General features: G+C 40.0%; 1 non-coding gene across 1 annotated transcript; it reads left to right on the top strand.

Moving 5' to 3' along the window:
* Window positions 1-5,849: 5,849 nt before the first annotated feature.
* On the top strand, window positions 5,850-5,922 carry TRNAK-CUU (transfer RNA lysine (anticodon CUU)). Its single transcript has one exon. It is a non-coding gene; the product is annotated as a tRNA-Lys (tRNA).
* Window positions 5,923-10,291: the final 4,369 nt, after the last annotated feature.

The raw sequence follows: 10,291 nt of genomic DNA, 5'->3' as shown, positions 1-10,291 counted from the left end.
GGATTCCAAATAGCATCCAAAATTAAATCAGAGTCCAAGGCAAAATATTGCTTAAAGTTCCAATTTATTAAGAGAGCCATGCTGGCACATCTGGGAAAACTGCAGCCATCTTTTCTTTTGGCGCTTTGGCCTGCCACAAAGGACCTCCAGCTCCAAGGCTCTTTTATGGTGGGATTTTCCTTATGCTTTCCAGTATTATGCTTATTTTCCAGCTGAGGCTTTGAGTTACTTGCTGATTTTGCTGATTTGTCATTACTGGAAGTCTATGCAGGTCTCAGTAGAAATGATGCAGCAACACTTTGGAATTTTAAAAGATTAAGTGGGGAGGGGGGAGAATAGGGTTGAATTTTTTCATGACTAGATGTAACCAATCTACTTCTGCCTGATGCCAAAAAATTAAACACAGTTAAAGCCAGACTCCTTTCAGCAGTGAGTTGATTGCTTTAAATAAGGGAGATTTCCTGAATGTTTAAATTGAAACTTCTACTATGATTAAAGCAACAAGAAGGACGAGAATGGCTTCCTAACTATTTAGTTCCTAAAATTCCTGTGAGGTCTGGAGATGACAAATTCAATTCTGATGTGCTGTGTTTTACACTCTCCAGGCTGCACTAAAAAGGGGAAACTAATCAGGCTTCGGTTTCCCAGGGGCTCTTTTCATATTTAAGCTCATGGAAATATGTTAAAACCCTCATCGATTGGGTGAGGATTATACTATATGAAATCTATGCCAGTAGGTGTTTTTTTTTTTAAATTTTGACGGAGTGCATATTTAGAATTCATTTAAGTTGCTTGGAAAATATATATCTATATACTCCAGTCTTACTATAGTTAGGAATGGTTATAATAAAAAACTGGAAAGCAACACATAAGAACCTGAATTCCAAATACATTTATTTTGTAAGACATTAAACAATTGGATACAACGGACTGTTTCTGTTAGAAAACATAACAGTATTTATTTTTTGTGTTGCCATTTAAGGTTTAATTTGTATTGATTCCGGGTGGGGATATGCCCAAATTATGTACCCAATGCAACAATATTGAGCTGTAGTTTATCACTACATGCATGAGATCCTGACATAGCTAATAGGAAGATAGTGCAAGCCAACACTTGGAGGATATGTTATTTTAGGTTGTCCAAACCAGGAAAAATTCTTAATGTGAGTTACTATATTTTCAAAGAAACCTGTTTAAATTATGGTTTTGATCCTGATTTGTTTGGATTAAGTAAAACTAAAGCTAACACATGATTTGTGCTTCACAAAAACACTGCAAGCTACAATAGTTTCCAGTGGACCTGAGAGCTTGTGATGATTTCCTCATAGGAAAGGTGGGAGGAAGGCAGTGGTGGGTTGCAGGCAGTACGTCCCAGTATTGGCATACTGGTACCTGCCAGGAGCACCAGGTACCGTTCCGGTATGGTGCTCTGGAGGAGCCATCTGCCCGCCCACCTGCCCTCCTTACCTGTATTTGAGCTCTTCAGCGCTTCCGTGCACAGAGCGTACAGAGTACAACTGCGCGATACTCTGCTGAGCAGCTGGAGCATTGTGGAGGCATTGCGGAGGCATTGCGGAGGCATTGCGGAGCATTGCAGGAGGTAAGGACGCATGCGTGTGCTGCGTGTGTGTGTGCTCATGCTGCGTGCGTTCATATGGTGGATGCTGGGCCCGTTGCACCATACCGGTTGCAACAAGATCCAGAACCCATCACTGGAGGAAGGGCATTACGGTTCCCTCATGATCAGCTACCTAGAAGTCCCCCATATTTGAGCAACCTGGTTCTTGTAGCCCTAGGGAATAGATCTTAGCTTTAATTAAGGCTCTGTCAAGTTTGATTGGGTCACAATCAATTTCTTAGTTCACGATACAGGCCTCCTCTTCCTCCTCTCTGGGTGTTGAGGAAGATACAGAGTTCTGGTTCTTGCTTTTCTGGAAGCCTCAACCATTATGATGTTGTCTCTCCATCTTCTTCTAGGTCTGCCACATGTTCGTTGACCTTGTCCTCTTTTTGTATATGCCTTTTGCAGTGTGGAATCCCACAACATTCTTTCCAGGTGAGCAAACCACTTTATTTGCTATTTTTTAATGCAGGCCTGATACAAGCAATATGATTTCTGATAAGGGAAGATTATTTAGGTGTACAATAATGTCCTTTTTATAATGTAGAACATTGTAAATAAGTGTAAACAGATGCTACATTTATAGTGCTTGGCATTGGTAGTATTAAACCTTAATGATGTGTCCCAAAGATGTTTTGTGTCAGCAAAGATTCCATGTGCAGCAACAATGAAACTCTGTATTGAATGTCCGGATGAAGGATGAGGCAGGAGGCAGTCTGTGGTGAGAACAGCTTCTTTATTGTAGAACAGAACTATATACAAGTAGCGATTCAGCACCTTTCCCTGCTTGACAGCTATTTATACGGAGCTGTCAAGCAGGGAAAACCAATAGGCCCGCGCTTAGCCAAGCCGCGTTTTAGCCAATCAGGATGCGGCTTGGCTTGTTGCTAGACACTAGATCATAAGTCGAGGACTTTTCAAGAGCCGAAGTGGTGCAGTGGTTAGGGTGCAGTACTGCAGGCCACTTCAGCTGACTGTTATCTGCATTTCAGCGGTTCAAATCTCACCGGCTCAAGGTTGACTCAGCCTTCCATTCTTCCGAGGTGGGTGAAATGAGGACCCAGACTGGGGGCAATATGCTGACTCTGTAAACCGCTTAGAGAGGGCTGAAAGCCCTATGAAGCAGTATATAAGTCTAACTGCTATTGCTATTCAATATTCAACACTCTGAGTTCCCTGTTTCTCTGTCTCTCTCTGTCTCTGTCTCTCATTCTCTCGCTCCATCTGTCTCTCTCTCTCTCCGTATGTCTGTCTCTCTCTGTCTGTCTGTTTCTGTTTCTCTCTCACTCTGTCTGTCTGTCTCTCTCCCTCTGTCTCTCTGTCTCTCTCACTCTCACTCTGTCTATCTGTCTGTCTCTCTCCCTTTCCCTTTCTCTCTCTCTCCCCCTCCCTCCCTCCCTCTCTCTCTCTCTCACACACACATTGTCTGTCTCTCTCCCTCCCTCTCTCCCTTCATCTCTCCCTCCCTCCCTCCCTCTCCCTCCCTCTCTCTCTCTCTCTCTCTCTCTCTCTGAATGTGTATGTACAGTATATGTATGTGTATAGATAGAAAATCTCAACACTACTATTTTTGCTTTATAAGTTTATATTCCTTGTGGAACATTAAGAGTGGCAGAAACAAGAAAAAAATTCCAAACTTTTCATTTAAAAAAAATGTGTTTGGTTATAAAGAATACATATTTCATCCTAGGCGGTGAGCCTACAGATATCACCTGGGATATATACATATACATATACATATACATATACATATACATATACATATACATATACATATACATATACATATACATATACATATACATATACATATACATATACATATACATATACATATACATATACATATACATATACATCATATACATATACATATACATATACATATACATATACATATACATATACATATACATATACATATACATATACATATACATATACATATACATATACATATACATATACATATACATATACATATACATATACATATACATATACATATACATATACATATACATATACATATACATATACATATACATATACATATACATATACATATATATATATATATATATATATATATATATATATATATATATATATATATCTCCCAGGTGATATCTGTAGGCTCACCGCCTAGGATGAAATATATATATACAACCCCCGGTATGCCCAAATATGGGAGGTAGGTCCACTTCCACTCTCTGTCCTTCGGCTCGTCACAAGAGACCATCCAGGCAGAAACCCAATATTTTTACTGTTGCCTTTTTGTTACATTTTGTTGTATTTGAGAGTGGAAGTGTGACCTTCCTCCCATATTTGGGCATACCGGGGGTTGTAAAAGAAATCTAATAGATACCTTTCACCCTGGCTTCGCTGATAACGGATAAGAGCCTGTGGCCTAATGGCTAAGAAGTTTGCCTAGTATGCAATATAGCCCAGGTTCAAATCCCAATAAGGGTATGGCTAGCTGATGAAAGCTAAATAGCTTGAAATAGATCTATACTAGTCTCCCTTTATTTATTTATCAGCACAAATACAACAAAATGTAACAAAAAGGCAACAGTAAAAATATTGGGTTTCTGCCTGGATGGTCTCACACACACACACACACACACACACACACACACACACACACACACACACATATATATTTCAGAAGCATCAATTATCCTCTAAGATGTTTAAATGTTGGTTATAAAGAATACATATTTCATCCTAGGCGGTGAGCCTACACACATCACCTGGGATATATATATATATTTCAGAAGCATCAATTATCCTCTAAGATGTTTAAATGTTTAAATAAGGTGTTTCTGTAAACCTGCAGACCTTTGGCTAGGTTCGAACCCATGGCCTGATAAACCAACCTCAGCTGCTGAAATAAAGGAGCCACTTTCCATTACTGCTCTAACACAAATGTTGGTTTTAAATTTCTAGTTCCATAAACACCATCGTTTTGATGGATGCACCATGAATGACATCTGTTGATAAGTGTGGCTTGGGTTTCTTTCGAAATAAACTTGAACCAGTCCGTTTGTTGTTCAAGACCGTTGTGCTATTGTAAGCAGTGAAACTGCCACTGCAGATTGGTAATTGCACTTACAGTCAATTATGATTTGTTCACATTTTGCTGGTTTGAGCAAGCACTTTTGCAGTGGCCAAGAGAGTTCAGGCACACCAGGAAGCCTCCTGTTGTGCTATGGAATGTAAGTGATGGGTTTGTAACGTGTTGCGTTGCTTTTTTTATAATGAGGAATATTGTGGAAATAGGGGACGCAGTGTCACAGTGGCTAAGACGCTGAGCTTGTCGATCCGAAAGATCATCAGTTCAGCGGTTCAAATCCCTAGCGCCACATAATGAAGTGAGCTCTTGTTACTTGTCCCAGCTTCTGTCAACCTAGCAGTTCGAAAGCATGTAAAAATGCAAATAGAAAAAATAGGGACCACTTTTGGTGGGAAGGTGTTCCATGTGCTTTCAGCGTTTAGTCATGCTGGCCACATGACTACGGAAACATCTTCAGATAGTGCTGGTTCTTCAGCTTAGAAACAGAGATGAGCACTGCCCTGTAGAGTTAGGAATGACTAGCACATATGTGCAAGGGGAACCTTTACCTTTACTTTATATTGTGGAAATGAATTGAAATCTCCAAGTTGGAAAAGGTAATTTCTATCTTTTATTGGCAGTGGGGTGACTAGAGTATAAAGATCAATAATTTTTGTAATGAATTAATTTCATAATCAAAACCAAAACATTAGCATTAATCAGGATCAGACTTGAACTGGCCTCTGTACAAACAAGAGAATTAAAGGATAAAGCTTCTTTTTATCACTCCAGGCTACAGATCTGGTTGCTTTCTTTGAAAAGCACGAGCCATATGTTCCCTATATAAAAAGACCATTCTCCTCCTCTCCCCCCACTCCAAGAAAATAGACTATATGAATGCTTGGCTGAATTTTTTATTTTGATGTAATACTTTTTTGTATATGGGGATATTAATTTGTATGGAAGGCTAAAAACTATAACCTGCACCTTCAAAAGATGCTAGTTCAGGACATTTTCTAGCCATTGATTCTGTTGTTAGAAGAAATTAATGTCTAAACAGGAGATTCTGAAAGCCTATAACAATTTAGCAGAATTGTTATAAAAACTATAGCTTATAAATTATTATTTTTTAAAAATAACATTTTTTATAAATTAAAAACTGTTATAAAAACTGCCCAGCTAGCTCAGTCGGTAGAGCATGGGACTCTTAATCTCAGGTTTGTGGGTTTGAGCCCCACGTTAGGTGCACAGCTTTTTTGTAGGGGTGTGCATAAGCGCACCAGTGTGCCTAACATCCCTACTATCCCCATTTATTTGTACCCATTTCCTGTGTTCTTATTCCTGTTTATTCTTTTTCCTATTATCTTATACATGAGTGACAAACTAAAATAAATAAATAAATATTTAAAAATTGCTGCTTTGTAATCATAATTATTTACAAACTTCAAGGCCTTAGTGTTCAATACATTAGTTCAGAAAATAGGGCACCTCATCTAAAAGTCCACTCATAGCCCTATATTCTCGAGCACAGAACTTCAGTAGAGAGTGAATTATACCCATCAGCCTTTCAAAATATTTAGACCTACAATGTGTTTAGCCAACAAGCCATGCCAAATTTGCTGCCCACCATGAGCAAGTCATTCATCCATCATTTGGCACCAACAAGCTAGCAAACTACAAGCAGCTGGGTTTTGCTGGTTAGCTGCCATTTCGCCCTGTATCCTGGATGCTATTCAGGGGTTGGTCAGCCAATTCCTCATGGGTTGATTGTTTTAAATATAGCTTACACAACAACAATATGGTGACTTGCTGAAGACTAAGGCCGCTGCAGATAGGATGAGTAAAGTCGAATTTCACTCGGCCTTTTTTAGTAATCCCACTGAACTTTGTCTATGGTGGCAGGGAAAAAAATGAGAGTAGTAGAAATATTATAATTGGATCTCCCCCTTTTGGTGGCTGCTTCAGTCTCATATCTCTTTATTCAGAGACTGAACAAAAACTATGCATAGATGATGCATATATATTTCCCCACCTCCATGTCAGACTGGTTTAGACAAATGGAATTAACAACTATGATTCCAGAGTATGAGGAGGCTTTCATCTATATCTACAACTAACCAATGGTTGTCAGGCCTGCAAGCCATCTTTTCTTTTTGGACTTCAGGCCTGCCATACTTTCTATTATTGTACTATGCATTTTCTATTGTGGGAAAATGGGAGGGGGGATTATACAGAGTTGGTTGATATGTAGCCATAATAACATTCTTTCTAGAAAGCCAAGTTCATCCTTTGTCTCTGCACCTCGCCAGAAATGTATGGGTGGAAGTTGCCAGCACGGCAGTGAAAGATTGGAATATGTGATGGACTTGTGGGTGTAGGGGCAAGATCTTGAACTTTCAACTGGGTGGGAAAACCAGGAAGCTTTCAGATTCGGGTTTTCCCAGATGTGCCAACATGGCTCTCTTAATAAATTGGAACATTGAAGAATCCTTTGTCTTGGACTCTGATTTACTTTTGGATGCTATTTGGAACCCTGACAATGGCCTTCATCCAGGCAGCTTGCTAGGACTAATGGTGTGAGCGTGGATTAACTTTTGAAAAGATCATGTATTCAACAGGTCTGTTCCTGTTATTTCAATGATTTATATTTCAGCTATGCACCAACTGTAGCACAAAGTCTATTCCACATCTCCTATAAGGTAGTTGATTCACTAATAGCATGATTGTAACCAAATCCAGCATACTTGGTCAATTAGTCTTGCATTGAATTTAAAATTTAGTTACAAAGGATATTGAGTCAGTAGGATCAAAATAAATTGCTTCAGGGTTTAATGTAGGAGCAAATATGGCTCCCTACACCTGCAAATTTAGTGCATATTCTATGCTAGAAGAACAAAATCCAGCAACATTCAGTGTATCTATAATAATCTGGCAAATTTGCTTGTTTCAATTATTTCTCATGGAGAAGAGCAAAGATTTCAACTGATCTCTAATGACATCCCCATGATCACTTTTCTGAACCCTAGTAAACTTTTTCTTTTAAAAAAGAATCTAACTTGTATTCTCTCTTTTTCAGCTTAAATGGTTTCTAGGGTGACTGGCTCATTGTCATATTGGAAGCATATTGGAAGCACTTCCAGATTGAAAGGTTAGCTGACCAGGGGATATCCAATTGGGGATTCCTTTCATGTCCCCATTAAAATGCCTACCAAAGTGGTACTCAATCTACTCAGGATTGCTTGCTTTCGAACTGCTAGGTCAGCCAGCTGGAGCAAATGACATTAGCTCACCCCATCATGCAGCAGCACTAGAGTCTTGAACGTGGGCTTGCTGATTGTCAAGCCAGCATCCTAACCACATGAGCCACTGCACTCCAATTTTAGAGTGACATAGATGATAGTAACAAGCAGATGCTTTTTGGCTTAACTCAAAATATGTAACACAGAAGGAAGAGAAGAAAATAAGAAAGTGGATGCAGAGTTTTTATTTTGTTGTCATAGAAATTGGAGGTTTCTACTATAATCTCCCATAGGGAGACAAAAAAGTCAAGATGGCAGCCACACCCATGCAATCAATATCTCTTAAATAGGGGGTGGGAGCAATATGATTTGCATACTTTCTTGAACTTTTTGGGGTCTCCTACAGAGCCTTGCTGGACAGTCTGTTACAAGGACTCTGTGAAGAGGTGCCATTTCCTTGCTGCTGCTGCTGCTACATCTGCACAAGGCAGTGGCTTCTATAAAGATGGAAAAGTTCTGAAATCCAGAAGTCTTAAAATTGCCAAGCTTGGAAGTCCTTACCTTGGGGAAAGAGAGAAATTCCTTGAAATGGTTTTTCCCCCCACACCAGGTAGCCAGACGATGATGTGAAGAGGGGGCCTCAGTGCCAATTTAACTCTACAGAATGCTCAGTAACCCAAAAGGACAATAACCAGTGGTGGGATTACAATAATTTAACAACCAGTTTTCTGCCCTAATGACCAGGTGGGTAGGTGGGGCTCGGTGGTCATGTGACTGGGTGGGCATGGCCAACTGAACATCACTTACATCCATGGACGCTTCTCCTTAGCTGTTACAATGTAATAAGGGTTAACCGGAAAGTCTGTTTCGGTAAAGATTATTTATTAAGAAACAACACCAAAATGTTTCCTTCATGCCTTCCTGACAGGATTAGCCCTGTAAAGTGGAAAAAACAAAATGAGATTTCTTCCAACAACTGGTTCTCCGAACTGCTTAGAAAGTTAACAACTGGTTCTCCCAAATAGGTGCAAACTGGCTGAACTCCCCCCCCCTGACAATAACCCTTTGTTTTAAACAGAATTAGTGAGGATGCTGAATTCTACATTCATGCTCTCATTTCTCTCTCTCTCTTTCTCTCTCTCTCCCCTCCCTCCTTCCTTCCTTCTCTCTCTCTCTCTTTTCTCTCCTGTAATCTTTGGACAAGACTCACAGCAACAGTCAGCGTAGGAAACAAGTGGAAAGCGCTGCAACTAATGTGCAAGGCTCTGCCACCCTTAGTCGACTAAGGTTTTTGAAGACTTGAGCAGTGTTTACTCTGTCTTTAAGAAGGAAATCCCCAGTGGGTTTCAGAATCCCTGTAGCTGGGGCATTACCTTAAAAGTGAAGCAAAGCCAAGCAGAAGCCCCAGCTGCACATAATTACCATATCCACACAGACTAAACAAAGGGCTACCACTCCACCCTCCTTCCTGATTTCCAAAGATAGGGAATCTCGGCCAGTGGTGGGAGTGTGTGAATTAGATTTATACCCGTTCAGCTGCAGGATCATTCAATCAGACTGTTATTTCACATAATTGAACCTGCTAAGCACCCCATCAGAAGTCTGAGGGAACTGCAAAGTGATTGCAAGTGACAAGCAAATGCAGCCAGGAAGGGGGAAGAGGAACTACTTCAGCTTGCTGAATGCCAGCATGGCCCCAACCCCATCCGCAAAAGGCTCAACTTGACTGCAGTCTCTCTCTCTCTCTCTCTCTTTTATTTTTTCCCCTTCAGGGCTTTTCACTTGGGATGAAGAAAAGGATTTCTGTATGCTTTGAAGCTTGTATAGGCTGCTTCAACAGGAAGCCAGAACTTCTGTCAGTCAACAGCACATGCAAAATTTATCAAGTATATGTCTTGACACAGAGGTTGCTCTGTCATTTCTAACTAAAGGGGGCCTGCCAAAGACTCTTTTTTATGGAAACATGTGCTGCCAAAGGCAAAGTGTCCATTGATTGATGGCCACAGCTGACCTCAATGTACAGAAAGTACTGTATAACCCTTTTTTTTAAAAAACCTATAAGCCAGCAAAATTTGAGTTTGAATATAACTAGAATATACTTATGTCTGGGGAAGTAAGAGACTCTGGTTTCTTAAGAGCATTCAGCTTGTGTGATTGCCTTTTCTTTTAGAGTCTAGTTTAATGTTCTGTTCTTATTTACTGCTGCATCCTCTCCTCAGATCAACTTCAGTTATCTGTCCTGCAATCACACACTGCTCTTTTAGATTTTACTTTGTGAAACTCCTTAGCAACTATCGATTCACAATGTATAGAGTCTAAAACATTCTGTCCTGCTTGTAGCATACAAGTAGGCTTGAAGTAAAGTTGGTTGTGCTA

The sequence above is a fragment of the Thamnophis sirtalis genome, unplaced genomic scaffold, assembly GCF_051295495.1.
Source record: "Thamnophis sirtalis isolate CommonGarterSnake01/CBP01778 unplaced genomic scaffold, rThaSir2_p1.2 scaffold_6, whole genome shotgun sequence".
Classification (NCBI taxonomy): Eukaryota; Metazoa; Chordata; class Lepidosauria; order Squamata; family Natricidae; genus Thamnophis; species Thamnophis sirtalis.
The sequence above is the reverse complement of the archived record's forward strand: the minus strand, read 5'-3'. Positions and strand labels throughout refer to the sequence as shown.